The sequence below is a fragment of the Lissotriton vulgaris genome, chromosome 11, assembly GCF_964263255.1.
Source record: "Lissotriton vulgaris chromosome 11, aLisVul1.2, whole genome shotgun sequence".
Taxonomy (NCBI): domain Eukaryota; kingdom Metazoa; phylum Chordata; class Amphibia; order Caudata; family Salamandridae; genus Lissotriton; species Lissotriton vulgaris.
The window spans coordinates 662,361,358-662,383,158 of NC_141699.1; positions in this window are offsets into that span (position 1 = coordinate 662,361,358).

Below are 21,801 nucleotides of genomic sequence, written 5' to 3' on the forward strand. Positions count from 1 at the left end.
GGCGGTCCAGGGCAGAGGAATATAAGGGGTGGAGACTAGTCAATCTGTGGATAAGTGGGACATAGTTAGTCTCAATTGGAGGTGTGGTAAGGAGACCTAGAGTTTACAGGGGGTCGGCCTGGTCTGATTCTCTTACCGCTCTAGAGAGAGTGTCCTTGCGCAGAGGAGACCAACGATGGCTGGCGGGGATGCCAGGTATATTGAGTTATACGGGAGCCGGGAACGTGAGGCGTGGTGTCTTTCTGGTAGGGTGGGCACAAAGTCCTGTATGATCAAAAAGGACAGAGCTTAATTAGAGACTATAGACCTAGGGGTCGCATAGCAACAATGGCCAAGACGAGAAGTAAACATTCACCTTCGGGATCACTAGGGTGAAAAACCTAGTTTAATCATGCTGATTCGGCGTGGGAGGCAGCGTCAGCACAAGCAGGAAGGAATCGGGTGTGCTGTGTCTATCTCATAGAAGGAGAACCAAACTCCTGCATAAACAAATAGCACGAATACATTAAGGACGCCTCATGTCAGGGGTTAGCACTGTAACAATGGCAAGGGCATAATGTAACACCTCACCTTAAAGACGCAAAGGTAAAGAGCTTGTTTTAATCACACTCGGCGCCGGTGGCAACGTCAGCACAGGCAGGCAGAAGTCCGGTGTGCTGTATGAACCAAAGAGCAAGGCGACCGTAGTTAAAGAGGACAGCGGTTTTTGCATAACTCGAGCCAATAGCTCCACATAGCTAGGTTTACGACTGCATAGCAAGCGCTCTTACCGGGTTACGAAGACCTAAGTTATTATTATCAGCACTGGCATCCTCCTCTTGTTGTTTACGTTAAAGGCTCGGCCTTGCTGATTAGAGCCAGCCCCCCCTTGTTCTCTTGTTCTATTAGCGGACGACAGTCCGCGAGGCATTTTTTGTGATCCCATTAATTTGGATATCGCGTTGTATTGATCTTCACGCCCCTTACCATTAGGTCTAGGACTGATCCACCTGACGGCTCCTAGACCTCCTTTTGATCCTTTGTGAATCTCCCTTTGTCTTACCATTACGGCTTAATCCTCTCCCTCCATCTTTTCCCTGTTTTCTCTGTCTGTCGGTTTATTGTCCTGTTTTGCATTACTTGTTAGGGAATGGCAGAGAAGGGCACTTTTGCTTATAGCGAAGATCACATTAAGAATCTGCTCAGTGACCCCCCAGTTTGATCATACAGGACTTTGTGCCCACCCTACCAGAAAGACACCACGCCTCACGTTCCCGGCTCCCGTATAACTCAATATACCTGGCATCCCCGCCAGCCATCGTTGGTCTCCTCTGCGCAAGGACACTCTCTCTAGAGCGGTAAGAGAATCAGACCAGGCCGACCCCCTGTAAACTCTAGGTCTCCTTACCACACCTCCAATTGAGACTAACTATGTCCCACTTATCCACAGATTGACTAGTCTCCACCCCTTATATTCCTCTGCCCTGGACCGCCGCCAGCAACTTAGGTGGTAAGTTTTCTTCCACATCCATTTTCCACCCTTTGCAGCCCTACATAGTGAAACCGCCGAGTGTAAACCCCAGATTACTGACAGCGTCCCGCTGCATTAACTTAACAGAGCTCCACTTGAGGTACCCCTAATCCATGTTTCACATCGATCTCGTTTTCTTCAAGAGCCCTGGGTCCCCATTGAGTTTTTGAGATTCGGAATGTGATATTAGCTTAAAGATATTTATAAATGTGTCTACCTGTCATGCAATCGCCATCTTTTGAATCTCCCCTGCCTAAAAATTCTTTTTCTTCTCTCTTTTCTTTTGCTCAGCTACCCGAGGCCCTGATGAGAATCTCTAAAGGACTAAAAGAGATTTGAAACGCGTAGGCCCTTCCTCCCACTGGTCTGCCAATTGATCTAAGAGTACATCATTGCACAGATCTTTTGTCATTTGTTGCACACTATTGATCTTCATTTAATTCATCAAGATTACTTGAAATAGAGAAAAACTTTTGATGGTGTTCTATTTCTTCAGCACAAATTGCAAATATTTTGTTCATATAGAGGCAGTACCAGTTTTATGTGTTCCTATTGTAGATAATGTACATATGGTATGTGTGAGAGTAGGTTGTATGTTTTGAATGTCTGGTGAAAGTGATATGATTGTAGTATCGAATGGTGGTTCATTCCTCATCTATTGCATTTTCTTGTGTCCGTTTTGCATTTTTGTCTTTTTTTCAAATGTACAAATGATTTTTATAAAACACTATTGAATATATAATAAAATTGCGACTAAGAAGCATTCCCTTTTCTGAATTTGGTTTTCAGTGTATGGAGAATTTATTGTAATTCTAAGTTATTATTATCAGCACTGGCATCCTCCTCTTGTTGTTTACGTTATAGGCTCGGCCTTGCTGATTAGAGCCAGCCCCCCCTTGTTCTCTTGTCCCACTGCATAGGCAGCACTCAAACTTCCTTCCTCATGTCTCATACATGAGCCATCTACAAATAGCTCATATTCAGAATGTATTAATGTCTCTTCTCTTATGTCTGGACGTGGTTTTGTACTGTATTCAGTCAGGTCGATACAGTCATGTTCGACTTCTCTCTTCACTTCTGCAAAGTGTGAATCAGGTAGCAGTGTTGCTGGATTCAGAATATTACACCTACAATGGCTACATGTCCTGCACCTACAATGATTCACTCATACTTAGTCAGCCGACTAGGAGTTAGGTACTGAGTTTGGTCCTTGTTAACAAAATCAGAACTGCATGTGGAACATACACTGTTAATGGATGTCCCATAATAATGGACTCACTTTGCTCAAGGCTCATGGAGGTTGCAGCTACTGTTTTCAGGCATCCTGGCAATGCAGATGCTACTGGATCCAATGTAGAAAAGAAATATGCCACAGGATGTCTCATTAGACCGTGAGGTTGGGTCAGGACTGAAAGTGCACAATTATCTCGTGTATCACAAAATAGTGCGAAATATTTTGAATAGTCAGGCATCCCTAATGCTGGAGCCGTACACAGACATTCTCATAATTTCAGGAAAGCAAACAGTTTGTGGAAGAGAGGCAACATAAAAAAGTACAAATCAAATGTACATATATAAGTCGATTGAATGGTTCCTGAGTTGATAGTTTTCTGTTTATTAGTCAGATGTATTCACTATGCACAGGATCAGACAACAGCCAATGCGTTTCACCCATAGAAAGGGCTTCTTCAGGGCAGTGGTACAAAGGCACTTCGCACCAGCATTTCTGGCAACTTAACGTACACCGGACACGGCTCCCACGCTCTGACTTGGACCGAGCTACGTGCAGGCCCTTGTGTTTTTCTTGAAGAGTTCTTCCCCTACACGGGACGCTCTGAACTCTTGACCAGATTTCATTATCAACGCACCTCCTTGTTACTTCCCCATAAGTACCTTTTTCTTCTACTATCACTGCCCTGAAGAAGCCCTTTCTATGGGCGGAACGCGTTGGCTGTTGTCTGATCCTGTGCATACTGAATACATCTGACTAATAAAAAGAAAACTATCAACACAGGAACCATTTAATCGACTTATATATGCACACTTGATTTGTCCTTTTTTATGTTGCCTCTCATTCACAAACTGTTGTTTTTGTTTTATGATCTACCAGCAGCAGATCATTTGAGGTGGGCTATATAGACAAATAAGACTGTGACTAAATCTGGCAGTGCCGTTTGCTAGAACCCAGCTGCTTGTTCTATTCAAGCAGCCTTCGACACCATATGCCACCGCACCCTGATAAAGCGCCTCAGCAACACCGGAATCGAAGGAGCGGCACTGGAGTGGATCATCTCGTTCCTCACCGGTAGAACCCAGAGAGTCCGCCTCACCCATTCCGATCCGCGGCCACCGAAGTCATCTGCGGTGTTCCACAAGGATCCTTACTCAGCCCCACCCTCTTCAACGCCTACATGAGCCCTCTCGCAGCCATCACTCGCCAACACAACCTCAACATCATCTCCTACGCCGACGACACCCAGCTGATCCTCTCCCTCACCAACGACCCCGCCACCGCCAAATCCAACCTCCAGGAATGAAAGGCGTCGCAGAATGGATGAAGATCAGCCGTCTGAAACTGAACTCAGACAATACTGAAGTCCTCATCCTCGGGCCATCTCCTTCGGCCTGGGATGACTCCTGGTGGCCGCCTGTCCTGGGCACCGCACCCAAGCCAACGGACCACGCATGCAACCTGGGCTTCATCCTGGACTCCTCCCTCACGATGACCAAACAAGTCCACGCTGTCTCGTCATCCTGCTTCAACACCCTGCACCTGCTCCGAAAGATCTTCCAATGGATCCCCACCGAAACCAGGAAGACGGTCACCCAGGCTCTCGTCACCAGCCGTCTGACTACCGGAACACCCTCTACGCTGGAACCACAGCCAAACTCCAGAAAAGACTCGAGCGCATTCAGAACGCCTCAGCTTGACTCATCCTGGACATCCCTCACCACAGCCACATCTCTGCCCACCTGAAAGACCTGCACTGGCTCCCCGTCAGCAAGAGGATCATGTTCAGACACCTCACCCACGCACACAAAGCTCTCCATGACACGGGCCCGAAGTACCTCAACAGCCGCCTCACATTCTACACACCCACCCGCCAGCTCCGATCCGCCAGCCTCGCCCTCACCTCCGTCCCACAAATTCGCAAATCCACCATCGGAGGAAGATCCTTCTCCTACCTGGCAGCCAAGACATGGAACTCCTTCCCCATGCACCTACGGCTGACCCTGGACCATCTCTCCTTCAGGAAACAACTAAAGACCTGGCTGTTCGAGCAGTAGCAACCCCTCCCCCCTCAGCGTCTTGAGGCCCTATGGGTGAGTAGCGCTCTCTACAAATTTTGTTGATTGATTGATTGATTGATTGAAATACAATTTCAAGAAAGCAGTCATGCTTTCGTCATCCCATTCTATTGGGTCTTTTGCTCTTTTCTTTGTCATCTGTACCAATGGTTTTGCTAGGACTGCAAATCCCACACTCCATTGCCTGCAGTAACCTACAACTCCAAGAAACATTCTGATCTCTTTCTGAGTTTGAGAAAGATTCATGTTTTTTATTATTCTGATTCTTTCAGAGGTAACCTTTCTAACACCTCGTTCTATCTGGTGCCCCAGATATTTCACTGATGTGGTGCAAAACTTGCAACTTTTCAGGTGACACTTTATGTCCTCCTTCACCTAAATGATTCAGTAAAGCAATGGTATCAATATCACAGTCATTTCAAGTTTTAGACGCCACCAATTGGTCGTCTATATACTGAACCAGGACTGACTGTCCGGGTAGTGCCAGAGATTCAAGGCACTTTTTCAATATCTGATTAAAGATCGATGAACTCTCTGTATACCCCTGAGGAACGCGGTTCCAAACGTACACATGACTGTCAAATTCAAAAGAAAAAAGAAATTTGCTATCCGGGTGTAATGGAATTGAGAACAATGTGTGATATAAATCTATTACGGTGAACCATCCAGCTTCCCATGGTATCTGATACAGAATCACTGCAGGATTTGGCACAACTGGAAAACATGGGACAACAATTTTATTAATTTTGCGGAGGTCCTGTACGACCCTGTACTTTCCGCTTGGTTTCTTTATGCCAATTATGGGCGAATTACATGGACTGCTCATTATTTCCTGTAAAATGCCTGTTTCAACCAAACGCTTTATTTCTGCTGCAACACCTGCTTTTATTTATATGCTCATTTTGTACTGCCGAATATTTGGGTAAACTGCACCTTCTTTTACTGTTACTTTTATTGGATCGACATTTGCCATTAATCCTATATCTTTTCCAGAAAAATGCCACACATTAGGATTTACAGTGTGCTGTAACTCTTCTGGTAAGTCTTCTAAAGTTAACTTTTTATTCTCTGTTTCTTGTTTTGCTAACATTAATTTATAAATTCTGTCTTCATCTGGGGTTTGAATTTCTACACCATTCGGGGTACAAAAGATGGTGCAATTCATTTTGCACAACAAGTCTCTGCCTAACAGGTTTACTGGGCTAGAATCGCAAATGACAAATTTGTGCATTTCTTTAAAATTACCTATTCTAACTTCCATTGGTTCTGTGACTGTGGTACTAATTTGTTTATTAGAAACGCCCACTACCTGGATCACTTCTTCCGAGAGGGGTAGGTTTGGAACCTCTGCTGTTCTCACAGTAGAATGGGTAGCACCAAAGTCCAATGGAAAGGTGACATCATTTCATTCACCCTTTCCTTCAATGTTTGGACCTGACTGATCTACCGGCAAGGAGGCACAAAGTACGCACTCCTCGTCCTCCCCTCTCAGGCACCGTCTCCTCCTTGAAAAATGTGTCACTCAACAGAAACTGTGATGTCACTGCGTCTCTATTACCACTTCCCTCCCAATTTGTGGTATCCACACTTTGGTGTGCTCTGCTCCTAAAATTTGGCATAGGTGCAAGGGGTAACTGGTTTTGTATTACCTGCTGCTGTTGCTTCTGTGGCACCTCATTCTGCATCTGTGGATTCACATCATTAGTTTGAATAGAGTTATTTTGCACAGCTTTGCACTCATTTTTCAAGTGCCCCAATTTGCTGCACCCGTGACAAGGGAACTTCTTTTTGGCTTCCTCTCTATTGAATTTTCCCCTTAGCTTACCCCCATTACCATCACTTTGAGACTGTGTATTGTTCATTTGACTTAACTGGAGTTCCTGTTGCTCTGCTAATTTTACTTGTGCCCACATTACCTTTTCCTTTAATTCTTTTCGTTTATTGTCAAGTTATTCTTCACAATATTTTGCATATTTAAGAATTTCATCCATTGGCTTGGCCTGCCAACAAATCTTATGATCTTTAATCCATTGTGAAATTTCTGGTTTTAATCCTGACACAAACCGATAGATGAAATGCGTCATGTCTTTCATATCAATATTATCTAGGTCACTATATTGTTTAAATACAAGTGTTCATAATATTCATGTACAGATTCATCTTTATTCTGGGTGGTTCTATCTATTCTAGTCCAATCAGTTTATTTTGCGGGTACTTTCTCTTTGGGATACTAGACTACTTGATTATATTTCTTCATTACATCTTCTGAGGGGGCTCCTGTCTTTGGGTCTCTAGGGTACTCATCACTTGGCCAATCAACAGCAACTTTACATTCTGTCCACAAATCTACAGGAACGACAATGTCAAATAACCCATCCAAATCTTTTAAAAGACATTTTGAAACCTTCACAAATCTCTCGACTTGTCTGTACCATTCTACAGGCTTCTCTCGAAGTTATGGGAAATCATTTGTAAATGACAAAATATCCTGTCGGGACCATGGGACATGACCATAACCTCCACCTGGTACCTCTCTCATGGGACACAACCTTTCCACTTTTTCTGCCTCTTTTAATACGTATTCAGATGTAGTTTTGTTTTGATCGAGCCTCTTCTTTTTTTTTGCCCATCTAGTTTTCCATTTTTCTAGGTCACCCCATTACTGCAATAATGACATAAACTCCTTAATTTGTACTTTTCTACCAGACACATTCATATTTTCCAAGTCTTTGTCAAATAATTCAGCTCGATATGGTTTCTGTAACACTTTAGATTTGCCAATTTCAGTTTCCTTATTGGCTGCCATATTCATTAATTTTTCTCTTGTATTTCTAGTAATGCTTTTGCATATGAACAACAACTCGTCCTCACTGAATGTGTTTAACCTGTCTAATCCCACATTTCCAGCAATCATTTCCTCTAATTCAACTCTTAATTTGAATATGTCCAATATCTTTGGCTGTGACTTTGGTTTCTCTATTTCTCGTGACCATCTCTCTATTTCCTCTGGGGTTACTACTGTGGCACTTCTTGTACCTGAGGATGTCTCCATCTGTACTTCTCTAGAACTTATAGGAGTAGTTTTTCTAACCGAGTCACTCACTGGTTCTCTTATTGGTAAATCCATCAGGGAAATCACTGACTCACATTCACTTGCTTGATCATCAATTATTAAGGGTTCTTTTCTAAGCTGTACTACAGGTATAGTTAGTATGGTATTTTTAGGACTAGGTAGTTTATCTCCATACAGAGGAACAACTGGGCCAATGGTTACCAGAATTGTCAGGGCTTCAGGGCTCGTATTCAATTGAGAAATTTTCTGAATTAACTCACTTCTATGTTTATTTAATGCTTCTCGTTCTCTTTCCCGAAGTACCTTTTCTATTGAAGTCTCATGTACCACTTGTGGAATAAGAGGTGGTTTCAGGAACGGAGCACTTGGATTAACTGTGCTTGGCTCCTCATTATAATGAATTTTTCACAAATTAATCCTCCAAATAATCATCATCCGATTCACCACTAGTCATTAAATGTTTCGTTTTCTCAGTCCTTTTACTTCCTGTAGGATCTTCTAAAGTAAATACAGGATATAATCCTGCCACTAACATGGACTGTATCCATTGTTTCATTTGTTTGTCTCGTCTCTTTTGGAAATCGGGGATAAAACTTACTCTAATTCCTGTTACTTCGCTCAAAAGCCTCAGTTTCCCATTCCTCTAATGCCTCATATTGTGTTTATCTAGGTCTGGGATCTAATTCATTCATACAAGTTCTCAAATTATACAGAACTCTGCCATTAAACGTACCATTTTCTGGAAATCCTAAAACACCATCATCTTTTGTGTACTCAATCCAATTTTCTAACCACACACAAGTGTGATAGCCCCTTTCAACCATCATGTATGATGCGGGCGTATTTGGTGGTGGAATAATAATCCCTTCTCTTGTTTTAATTGCTTTATCTTTTTTGAAAAAATTCTTAATTCTTTTAATGAATGATATTTTTCTTTTCTCTTCGTACATGATATAAGGTCTTCCTCTTATATACTGTTCTTGTGCAAACCCTAAATATTTTCTATCGGGTCTACCTCCTACAATCGGACTTAAATGCCACATATATTTTAACCACAAATCTTTAGGATAACTCTCAATTTGTTTACAAAATTACTTCCAATACCAGCGCGTCTTTTATTTTCAGTGACCAATCAAAATTTTGGATTCAAAATGAATCCAACCAATAGTTGTGCGGCTTTTCTCGTGAGAATAGTTCTCACGGTCCTGTACTGACCCCTCCTTTACAATTACTATCTCAGCTACACACCCGCTGTCTCAACCAATACAAGCACGGCTCTGAGTGACGTCAGCGCAGCTCTGCGACTGACTCTCTCCTTTGCAAGGTAATACAAAACTTTTCTTTTTCACTTTTAATGTAGATGTTATCATTCAACAACGTAAAAACATTTGCCACTGTGCCCGAATGACTAATTCAAAGAAAAGATAATTTCACAGTGCGAGTAAGTCCTTTCCGCTTACTCTTCACACACTACAAGTAGATCCCTTCCGTCTACCCTTCAGGCAAGCATTAGAGAACCTGCTACTTCTTCGGACTTATCCTCTCTAGGATATTTTTAAGGCCAAAGTTTCACCAGCGAACCCATTTGCTATCAATCAAGCTCAGAAGAACCTGCTACTCCTTCAGTGTGACACTTTCTAGGTGATATCACACAAAAGGTTTTGCTAGCGAACTCTTTCCTATCAATTATTGACACATTTAAACAGAAAATTCCCTAAAATAGTGCTTCTGGTTCTACCTAACCATGCACTTATTTCCTAAAGGCATGTGACCTCACTGCAGCGTGGCTTCCATTCACCACCCTCTATTCTGCCCCTAGGGATTTCAGACAAAACATATAACAGGTACGAACAATTTTGGTTAATACATAAATCAATATATTCAATAATACAATTTCAAATATGCCCCCAAAAAATTCAATAAACCAACTAACTACAACTAACTACCTATCTTAACTAAACCCTAACCATCCTCTGCTACCAAATGAACTGATGGAGCGCATGGGTTAACCTGACCAGTTTACCTTACTCACCTGGGCACATAAACTCATTTAACACCTTTGTTGAAAAGGTTAACCTTTCACGCACTCTACCAAGTTGGGGGTTTACCTACAAGGTCCTATACAATTGACTTACCAATTCTTGTCACAGGTACCTAGAGACCTATTGGATCAGGGAGTTAGCAAGAAAATAGGTAGCAATTAACATTTCCTGCATAAATTGACCGCAGACTCAGGAAAAGCTTTAACCTCTTTGGGGCATATGCATCAACCTATTTAGGAAGTGCAAACGGTGCGAATCGGTAAATTCGGCCGTTTGCACTTCCTAAATAAGTTTTTGGGATGCATGAAACAATTTTTCAAAATTCGCTTTTTTTTGCATTTCCTAAAAATGCGAATGCATTTAAGGAATCGCATTTGTGCGATTCCTTAAATGCAATGCATCAATTTTTTAAAAAATGCGAATTTTGAAATAGGAAGTGCAAATTAACACGAGGTTGACCTTCGTGTTAATTTGCGAAATTCTTTAAAAAATCACAAAAATGCATTTTGGAAAGTGTCATGTTACAGACACACATGTCCTTAGGACATGTGTGTGTGTGAAACATGCACTTTAAAATACATTTCAGGGGTGCAGGGGGGGTCCTTTGGACCCCCTTCTGCACCCTTGCAATGCATCAACAAATTGCGAATTCCCAAAAAAAGAAATGCAAAACGGCATTGATTCCTATGGGCCTCTAGGCCCATAGGAATCAATGTAATGCCATTCCTTAATTGCGAATCGCAATTAAGGAATCGCAAATTCCGAAAATTAAGAAATCCTAAAAAAATTAGGATTTCTTGATTCATAGGATTTAGCAATTCCTAAATTGCGATTCCTTAATTTTCGCAATTTAGGAAATGCAAATTCCTACAATGATGCATGTGCCCCTAAATCTATTTAAATTTAATAAATGTCATAATCCAAGCATTTGCATTGAGAAATCTTTCAATTAGCAAGATAATAATTAGAATAAAATTTTACAGAGATTTCATAAGGCTGTTTAAGCATTAAATGACAGGGAAGGTAAAGAAAAAGGAAACAATACAATAACAAACCCACATTCAATATTTACCTAGAACGGTGTTATGAAGACAAACCCTGGCCACTGGCTGATTGAAGGACAGAAACCCCGACAAGGAAGGTGTCAGCAAAGCAAACAGGTGCGGATCAGAATCAGGACAGGCACAACCAAATTGGATTAGGACAGGACCACCAAGGGCTAAGACCAGCATCCGCAGTTAAAGTTGCAATGCCTGCGTTACTCACTCTCTGCGGCTAACAGTCAGAACCGGGTAAGAGTTATCGATTTCTTCGACAAAGTGCTTTGCCAGCACTTCTGCTCTCAATCCCTGATCTGGGTTTCGAACCTTCTGACAGAGGGCTCCGCCAGCACCTCTGCTCCCGATCACCTATTGAGTGCGTTGGGTCAGTGACAGGTCAGCTATTCGGACAAGTCGGACAAATTAGCTAACTAAGCCTACTCTAGTTATACTGTTTTCCAGGGAAGTGTACCACCGTCCCATGTAGCAAGTGTAAGGATCCCCAAATTTGATTGGCCAAATGACGGGGAGATGTCATCACACCATACTAAAATGAAACTTTTCCCTAGAAATGTTTATTTTATGTTCCCGCCCATCAATTTTATTTTCCCATGCATGTTTTATTCCACCCAGCAGTGAATGTATCAATGTCGGTTACAAAGTAGTCCATTTAACAATTTTGCTTCCTCTGTAGAGTTCAGGAGGTGAAGTTCCCAGGCGCATCTTGGTCAATACTGTCCCTGGCACTTATTCAATGCCATGACTTGATGTTTTTCAGATTTTGGTGCGCAGGCTTAATGGTTTCAATATGAAGTGCAGTGGGTTTCAAAATGGAGTATTGGGTACATTTCAGCCTCAGAAGCGTGATTACATGAAAGAATAGAAAAGAAACAGTTTTAGAACAAGACTAAATGAATGCACCGTATACCACTTATCTCTATTTTTAGTGTTACAAGATTAATTAACTCTTGTCTTTTCTGATTTTTGATTGCTGGTTATTATACATAGGGATTTTTATATCTACCGTAAAGCATGCTGCTATTAGGAACAACGCATTAGCCCTTTAAATATATTACGAACATCAATTTATGTATGATAGTGATTGAACATCTAAGTGATTAATTCAACTTTTGATTAAAGCTCTATTTATGAGAACTGGTGTCTTGTTTCCTTTTTATCCTGTCTTGAAATGCGAAATCTAATGCTTCAGATATACCTATTGCCGGAGGCAATTGGTGCGTCTAGGGACCAACAATGTCAATCCTCAGCCTTTCAAAGGGGAGTCTCAGCCACTTGCAGTGTCAAGGGAGTCCTTGGTTTACCTCTTTCTTTCCACTGGTTTTACTGTTTGCATAGGAGCTACAGGTCTCCTTTAATTTGGCAGAAATGTTGGGCAAATGTAAATGGTTTACTAACCTACTCCTTGTTTAACTCTGACACAAATGTCCTGCCAAGGAGATGTCATGGCTCAAAGTAAGGAGGAATTCCCAGTACTTCTGTTGAACTACCAACCTCCTGGTTGCCCCTTCTTTGAGTTCTCAAGCCTCAGTGGTGAGAACTCCATCCTCCCAGTAGACTTTGTGGAATCCTCTCACATCATCTTGCTCTTGTCTGTATGGTAGTGTGTCTCAGGCTTTCAAGTGTGGGACCCTATTTTTGTCCCTGACACAACTCCTCTCTGGAAGGTCCACCACCTCCTTGCAATTCTGCCAAGTCAGACAGATCTTGCATGCGTGGAATCCCTGCATCAGAAGTTAGATCACTCAGGGAGATCCAGCATTCCTGAATGGACCTTCCTCTCCACCCCTTACCTGTCAGAAGCTTCAAGATCATTTCCCAGAAGTCACTCTACTGGGATGGCAGGAGACGCAACTACCTTTTCAGGGCCTGTCACACCTCCCCATTCCAAACTCAGTATTGCCATGGGATGGAGTTTGGCTACACTGTCTGCATACATTTCCTGGTGGAATACACCAGGTATGCTCTGTTCTGAATAAACCAGTCTTTCGGTGACAATGGTCACACTGGCTCCTGGGACAACTTCCACCTCCACATCTACACCAGTAATCCTGTGGGACTACTCAAAAGTGGAGGGCTTCTTTGTGAAGACGCTTTTGCATTTTATCTGGTTTACCCAGGACTTTCCCCTGGAATGGGACCTGTACTCCTTCTTTTTGATCAGTCCCTGGTGTTTCTTGGAAACCCTGGTTCTGACCCACTCATCATCTGCCTCCCTCAGATACCTGGGGCTAGACAGTTTACAGTCAACTAGATACTGGTGTAACTTCTCTGAGGAACAATTAGTTAATATGTGCTCCTTCATGAACAAATTGTAGAGCCCCTCCTAGGTACTTATCATGTTACCCTGAATCCAGCCCTCTAGTGCCTTTGCTGATTGGGTGCTAACTTTCTGGCATCCCTGACTTTCATCCTGTACTGCTCTAAGGTGAGACCAGACATCGTGATCAGACACTGCTTCATGGGGAGTAGGATTACGCTGCTTCCCCCTCTAGGGTCAGTAGCCTATCCCTCCCAGCTACTGAAATCAACTTCCACAGGCGTGAACCCCAATATTGAGAGCTAACACTCCTCATTCTAAGGGCCCTCTCAAATGCTGTCAGCCACTTATCTATGATAACACCTTCTTGGTACTTAGGGACAATCCCCTTCGGCAGCCTAGGAGCAAACCTACCACCTCATGACAACTCAAGCTCTTTTTTGCTGCCACCATCTCTTGTTTTGCCTTCTTGTGTACACTTCTCCCGGGCCAGGGCATGACTTTTCTCCTCCACAACTAAGTAAGCTAGCTGGACCTCAAGCTCTCTAACCATAAGGGACAGTTCTGCCTTTCCTTTGGTGGATCCCACAGATCCTCCCCTCCCACTAGCTATAGGCCGGGCCTTGGTTCCTGAAGTAGTGGACAGGCAGTCATTATCCACCTCTTGGAGGTTGAAGGTGTCATCCTCCCCCTCCCTTTCCATCTCTGGAACTTCCTCTGTTTCTACTAGCCCCTGGCTACAAGAGACTTTATCAGCTTTCCTTTCCTAGTGGTGGAAGATGATGGTAATCCCCCAGCCATACACAACCCCCTAGGCTGTGCAACAGTGAGTGTGGGTAGGCTATCCAGATCAAGCTCCTTGTTATCCCTAGTTTTGGGTCACGAAAAAACACTTCAAAACAAATGGAATTAGAACAATTTAGAAAAGTCAACAATGAAGTATTCAAAATTTAGTCCAAATTTAAAAATTTCAAAAATACATTTTGCTTTAGGTCAATTCTAGGGATTTTTAAAGATCTTCACTTAAATTCTGTATGGTGTGGTTAACCCATTCGCTGCTAGGCCTTTTTTACCCCCGTGCTAAGCCTTTTTATTTGGGTATTTGGGGTAGTTCGCACTCAGGTCCCTGTAACTTTTTGACCACATAAGGTATCCATGCCAAATTTGCATCCCTTTCTTCCAACCTCATAGAAATTCTAAAGGTACCTAGGGTTTGTGGATTCCCCTGGAGGAAACCCAGAAATTAGCCAAAATAAATTATTTTTTTTGGGAAAAAAGGGCTACAGATGAAAGCGTCTGGTTTTGTCCCTGCAAACGGTATCAACAAATGGGTTGTAGTGCTGAAATCAACATCTTCCCAGATTTCAGGGACAAGCAGACATTTGTCAGAAAAACAAAATTATTTACATCGTTTTGACATTTTTCTGGGACATAGCCTATTTTTGCTATGTTTTGTGCTTTCAACCTCCTTCCAGGAAATGGTAGGAATGGGTATGAAAACAATAATGGATCCTGAAAATCTATACATTGTAGAAAAGTAGACAACATTCTGAATTCAGCAAGGGGTCATTTGTGTAGACCCTTCAAGGTTTCTATACAGAAACTAACCATTGAATATAGGAAAAATTGAAAATTAGTTGAAAAAAACAGCCATTTGAGTCAAAGTTTTCACCTGTAACTTCTTCTAATTATGACAGCTGTTTGAAAGCAATATACTGTTACATCTGTTGGACCATTCTGGTTGTGGGGATATATAGTAATTGTAGGTTAACCAATAAACCAATGAACCCAGAGCCAATAACTGAGTAGCATCTTGCAATGTTTTTTTTTTTATGTACAGGGTATATAGCAATACATTTGGGAAAATATATACATGGAAAATCGGTTTTAGAGACACCTATGTATTTCTGAATTTGGAACAAAATATAGAGTTTAGAAACAGTAGATATTTGCACATTTCCAAAATTGTGAGTACCCATACTAGCATAAGAATTAAGGGTTATTTTTCAAAATGACTCCTTTTTTAAACATTGTCTTTCATTTGGAAGGCAGAAATGCATCAAAAGTTAATAGGTAATAACAGTTGCTCTACAATTCTGTGTTATCCTAAATCTCCCAATAAAAATGGTACCTCACTTGTGTGGGTAGGCCTAGTGCCCGCGACAGGAAACGGCTAAAAATGCAATATGGACACACTTTATTTTTACTGTGAAAACTGACCCTTTTTTTGCAAAGTGACTAGCTGTAGATTTTGAACCCTAGCCACTCCCAGCACCTAGGAAAACCAGGAAAACCTAGCAAACCTATGCATTTTTTTAAACTGGACACCCAGGGAAATCCAGGATGGGGTGACTTGACTGTCCCAAACCACGTTCTATTACCCCGAATCCCTTGCAAACTTAAAAATTTGTAAAAAAAAACCCTACATTTTCCTTACATTTCTGTGGTGGAAAGTACTGGAATCTGCGTTAATCCACAAAATTCCATGCACCTTGTGTTCCCCAAAGTCTTCCGAGAAAAAGTGGTACCTCACTTGTGTGGGTAGGCCTAGGGCCTGTGACAGGTCACGGCCCAAAACGCAACATGGACCTAGCACATTTTCACAGTAAAAACTCACCCTTTTTTGCAAAGTGCCTAGCTCTAGATTTTGAAGCCTAACTCTGCCAGCACCTAGGGAAACCTAGCAAACCTATACCTTTTTTGAAACTAGACACCCAGGGGAATCCAGGATGGGGTGACATAACTGGCTCTCACCAGGTTATTTTACCCAGAATCCCTTGCAAACCAAATAATTTGGCTGCTGCCCCATCTGCCTCCTGGGGGGGCCTAAAGGCTGTGGAATATTTTTTGGGGGTCTGGGCAACCCCCACCCTGAACTTTTGAAAAGAAAATCTCTGGTGGCAAGTGGGCTTTCCGTCCCACCACGGGGGTCAGATAAGGGGCTATTGCCCCATCTGCCTCCCAGTGGGGGCCGAAAGAGTACATCATTTTTTGGGGGGTGGGGGCCTTGACATGCCCATTCTGGTCAGCCCCCAGCCCTACCTATATAAAACAAAATCCCTGGTGCTTAGTGTGTTTTCTGCCCCCAGGGGCACATAAGGGGCTATTGCCCAATCTTCCTCCTGGAGGACCAGCAAGTCTTTAGTTTTCTTTGGGGGGTTAGGGTGGGAGCATTTGCATGCCCATTCTGGGAAGCCCCCAACCTGGCCTATAAAAACACAATACCTGGTATCTAGGGTGCTTTCTGCCCCCATGGGGGCAGATTGGGGGCTAATGCCCAAATCTGCCCCGGGGGGGGGGGAGGGGGGAAGACTAGAATTTTGTTGTGGAGAGGGGTGGGGCAATGGCATGCCCATATTGGGAAGCCCCTACCCCTAAATTCATCGTAAAAAAAAAACTGCCACCTAGTGGGCTTTTTGCCCACCCTGGGGGTGGCAGATTGGGGGCTACTGCTAGTGCAGGGGTCTGGTGGGGGCTTTGGTGTGCCCATATTGGGCAGCCCACACCCCTAATTTACATAATAATATAAATCTCTGGTTTCTGGCAGGCTTTCTGTTCCCTGGGTGGGCAGATTGGGGGCTACTGCCCCATCTGCCAACCTCAAGGCTCATTTTAGTTTTGGTTTCTGTGGAATTAAGTCAGCATGACATGCGCGCTGATCTTCATTGCACAGAAACAACACAGACGGCCTCGGGAGCTGGGGTACCCCTGCCCCAGCTCCCGAGGCTGTCGGAAGGAAAAGGAAATCCCTCTGGTGCTCGCACTAGAGGGATTTCCCCTGCCATCCTGCGCATACGAGTACCATGGCGCAGGACGGCTCCCGGCCGTCCTGTGCTTGGAAGGGGCTAAACACAAGTACTAGATTCCACCACTGCACCCAAATGTTGGAACACATTTTTTTAGTAAGGGTTGATAGATACCTACACCACAATCACAAATAAAGTCCAGCCAAGTCTCCATAAATGAATCGTTGCTCAAACCTTGGTAGCTTGGCTTCCGAGCAGTCAGTGTTAACTAAGGAGACAGATGTGTAAACCATTTAAAAACACCTACAACAGTAAATAAGTAGGGCACTGCACATTAAAAATCCAGCACCAATTTCTGCAAAAATAATTTTTTTTTATATAAATAAAATGACACCAAAATGGCAAACATCCAATTTAGGGAATGGAGATATGAATTTGTAAAGATTAATTGTAAAAATGCACTTTCTAGTGCCTAAAAGCCAAAAGTGTCAACTTTGGACATCTGATCAGGCTTGACTGGGACAAAGTCAAAGTTTCAGTCTGACCACGGTGGAGCACGGGTCGGATACGATGAGTTGCAGTGCCCGGTCAAGTTTTTACCCTCTGTCTTTTTGGGAGCTTTTTCTCTCAAAGTCAAGCAAGACTCCTCATCAGGGGGCCAATTATGATTGCGGTTAATCCACATCCTCCGGGCCAGCGGAATCCACCGCCTGCCCGGAGGATGCGGATTAACGACTGCGGACTGAAAAAAGACCCCCCGCCAGATTAGGATGGCTGGGGGATCTTTTTTCCGTCCGCCGCTTTCCCGCCGCAGTCGCCTTTTGACCGCGGCAGAATAGCTCTAACATGGCTGGCGGTGTCTATCAGACACCGCCAGCCATATTAGGATGTCAGCGGTCCTATGCTTTTCCACAGCGGCATTTGCGCCGTGGAAAGGCATACAGACTTTTCTTTGGGGGCCCGTTGCGGGCCCCCAGGGGTGAAGGGGGGTGGGGGTGCACATGGGGGGTACCTGCCTTTGCGTGCACGAAGCGGCAGGCACCACGCGGTGCCTGCCGCTTCGTGCATGCAAAGGAAATCATGCACTTTTAACCTTTCGGCGGGTGCTGCTTGAAGCAGCATCCGCCACAATGTTAAAGGTAGGGGATGTGACCGCCAGGGTGGCGGTCACATCCTAAATGGGATGGAGGGAACGCCGCAGCCTCTGGGAAGGGTCCCTCCATCTCGAGGGTGGCAGACGGACGCAAGTTCCTACGCCATCCTAATCGGCCCCTAGGCCAGGTTGCAGTTCAACAATGGCGGCTTTCTTTCACGTGATGTCTCGGTAAATCCTGGAGGTCTAGGTTCTCATCGTCAATGGCGAAGAGCTTCGGGGCTTTCAGACGGGCAAACCTGGATTTCAGGCTGAGTCGCAGTTCAATGACACCAGCTTGACTCTCAACGACAAGCCGTTAAACTTATAGAGCATTTTTACTACAAATTCTCCAAATTGTTCAAAACTTCTGGATCTTCTTCCAGAAGGTCCTTTTGAGGTCTTGAAGTGTTCACAACACCAGCCAAGTTTCCAGAAGCTCCGAGTTGCTGCTTGGAGAGTTGGGATTACAATTCTCACAATGCACCTGAACAAATCCTTAAAATTCCACTGGACGCTGGTCAGCTGGGCTTTTCTTGGTTGAGTTGATGCAGGTGACCTCATGTAGTTCTTTTGTACCAGTTGCTTTCAGGAAGTCCACTCCTGAAAATGTTAAGCAAGGCAAAGACCTCTTTTGTGATGCCAGGAGTGCGCAGTAGGTGAAGTCCTTACTAGTGCAGTCCTCTGTGGTGTAGACCAGGGGTTCCTGCAGGGCAGTCATTCTTCTTCTTGTATCCAGGCAGGGATCTGAGTTGCTGCACAGCTCTCTCATATTTATCCAGGCTGGTAGGAAGGGGTACCCCTGACCAATGTAGTGCAGGATGCTACCTTCTGTGATGGACATTTCCCCTGAAGTATGGCATGTTCTTGTCCCAAGAAGCACTGTTTACAAAAATCCAACTTGGAGAAAACATCTCCTGGTGGTTCCTGTCTGGCTAAGCCAACCCACTGGTGTGGCTAACTTTCACTAACACCCCCCTTCCTGCCCTTCTCCTAATTCAATTACAAGGGCTCCCATCTGGCTGAGGGTTCAAAAAGTGGGGGTGGGCCTGCTTCCTGCCTTAACCACTTGGCTGCTAAGGCAATATTTTTCTTTTCATTGATTTTCCATTGAAATCAATGGAAAGTCCATGACGAGTTACCCTTGTCATTAGCGGCGAAGAGGTTAAGTGTCTTTCCCTCTTTGAAGACCAGTTTGGCTACCCAGCCCCTTTCCCATCCTGGCTTCTGCTGCTACAGATCTCCTCCCACCAGATGTCTCCTTTGTCTCAGCACCGGCAACTTCACACCTCATTAAGACAGCTTTGCTCATGAGGTGTCAGACTGTCCAATAAAATAAAAGGCTAACATAGAGCTGAATTGGGGAACTTTAGGAAAGCAGTTCTCTAACTTCTTTCCTCTAAAAGTTATAATAAATCCAACCATGGCAAGTTGCTGGATCGAATGCAACTATTATTTTCATACTATGAGATATTATTTTAGCTCACACCTTTCAAAAGATAGGCTTTATTAATGTTAAACAAAGCCTTCATAATTTAGCCTGTGTAGCTAATGTACCACAATGGGGCAAATGGAAATTACTGTTTTTCCCTCAGCAGGGCATGTAAAACATATATTATAAGGTCCCTGTTTATTTTAACATGGCACCTAGGGCAGCCCTAGCATTGTTGTTGTGCCTGGTTTCACATTGCACAGGCAGGCAAGGCAGTATGCACAATGCCTAATTCCACCATGCTTTAGAATAAAAAAGTGTCATAGCCAGGCCATTGGACAGAGTGCCTCTGCATGTAAAGCACCTTAGTCATCCAACTATCCACATTAGCATAGTGTGAAAACCACCATAAACAGGCCAGTATCCCTTGGCCCCATTAAAATAAACATAGAAATGCCAGTTTCCATAATGCTGCAGTATATAAAGCAACATACTATAGCTAACGCCATACTCATGTCACTTTCCACAAAAAATCAGGATGTTCTGAATCAAGGCAAGGCCAGCATCTGCTTGGTACCATTATGTAGAGCATCATAGCTAGACCACATACCCCAATGCCTCTGATGTTAAGCACTATAGCCATCCAAACATCAACGTTACCACACTATCTAAAGCACCAAAAGCACAGACCTTTTTTTCCCTTGCTCCAGTGTGTAAAACACCATATCAATTCCACTTTCCACAATATTCCAGTATGTAAAGCAACATAAAGAAACCAATATCCATCAACCTTAATTATATCATTCAATTTATGCAAAGTGCATTTTTTTGATAATTAGTAGACATCATTGTCCTTGTTTTAAAATGGCCAGTACCTGCAGATGGAGGTACTGAACTCAGAGTTACTAATTGTAAATGGTAAGTCCACCCAGTTATCAATCCAGAGTTAGCAAGCCTTTAATGGAGAATAATGTTGGTGCCCCAAATCGGCTCTTTCTATTTGTCAGAAATGTTTCCTTGTCGATCAGTCTGATTAGTCATCTAAAGATGTTTTCAAGTACTGTGTTCTGATTTCACCAAGAGACTGTGTTGTGCTCGTTAAGTAATGTGAGGTAGTGCAATTAGGTTTACTGCAGAAGTGATGAAGTAGTGGTGTTGGGAGGTCAGATGGCAAAGGAATCATTGTTAAGCTGGAAGTATGTGATTCTTTATTTGGGGGGCTATCCAAAGGGAGTTACCATTGTGTTTTAATCTCTGTATTCCTTCAACTGCTCTTTACCTAGCACTTACTGTTTTCCTCTCTCTGTGGTATTTCCTACTTTTGGCAAGTGTTAAGATGTTCAGGGTGCATGACTGTCTGTGTAATTACATTTTAATGCCTGCAAGATCTTGAATTCCCATCAGAGGTTGGTGCCGGTAATCAGACAAAATATCGAAAAAAAAATATCGGAAAGACAAAATATCGAAGTAAAAATATCAAAGGTCAAAAATATAGGTAAGCAAAAGTATCGGATACAAAAATATCGAAATAGGTGAGTATGCAAAAATATCGACAAAAAAAATATCGAGTGTCAAAATATCGTTAAAAAAAAAATATCGTGTAGTAATGGAAATAATCAATAGTATATGAAAAAGTAAAATAATTGTATATAAAAAGTATTAAAAAAGTTGTATTATTATAAATAAAACAATTATAAATAAAATATTTAAAAATACATATCTATGTTTAGGAGCGGGTTATTGGGTTTATAGGGGATACGGGTGGGAAGTAATTTATTAATAATTAATTAATATATGTTATTAAAAAATACTAAATTATACCTATTTGTTAATTAATTATAATTAATTAGTTAATTAATTAAGCTCATATAGTCTATATTATTAATTAATTATTAATTGATAATTAATAAATATTAATTATGAAATTATAAATATATATTTTAAAAAATATATGTAGATACATGTTGATTTTGTATTTCTACATTTAGTAAAATATTATTTTTAAAAATTACATTTTTAGGTTTAGGAGCGGGTTATTGGGTTTATAGGGGATAAGGATGGGAAGTAATTTATTAATAATTAAATCATTAATAAATAAATGTTATTAAATATTTGTACATTATACCTAATTGTTAATTAATTATTATTAATTATAATTAATTAGTTAATTATTTAAGCTCATATAGTCTATAATATTAATTAATAATTAATTGGTAATTAATTAATATTAAATAAGAAA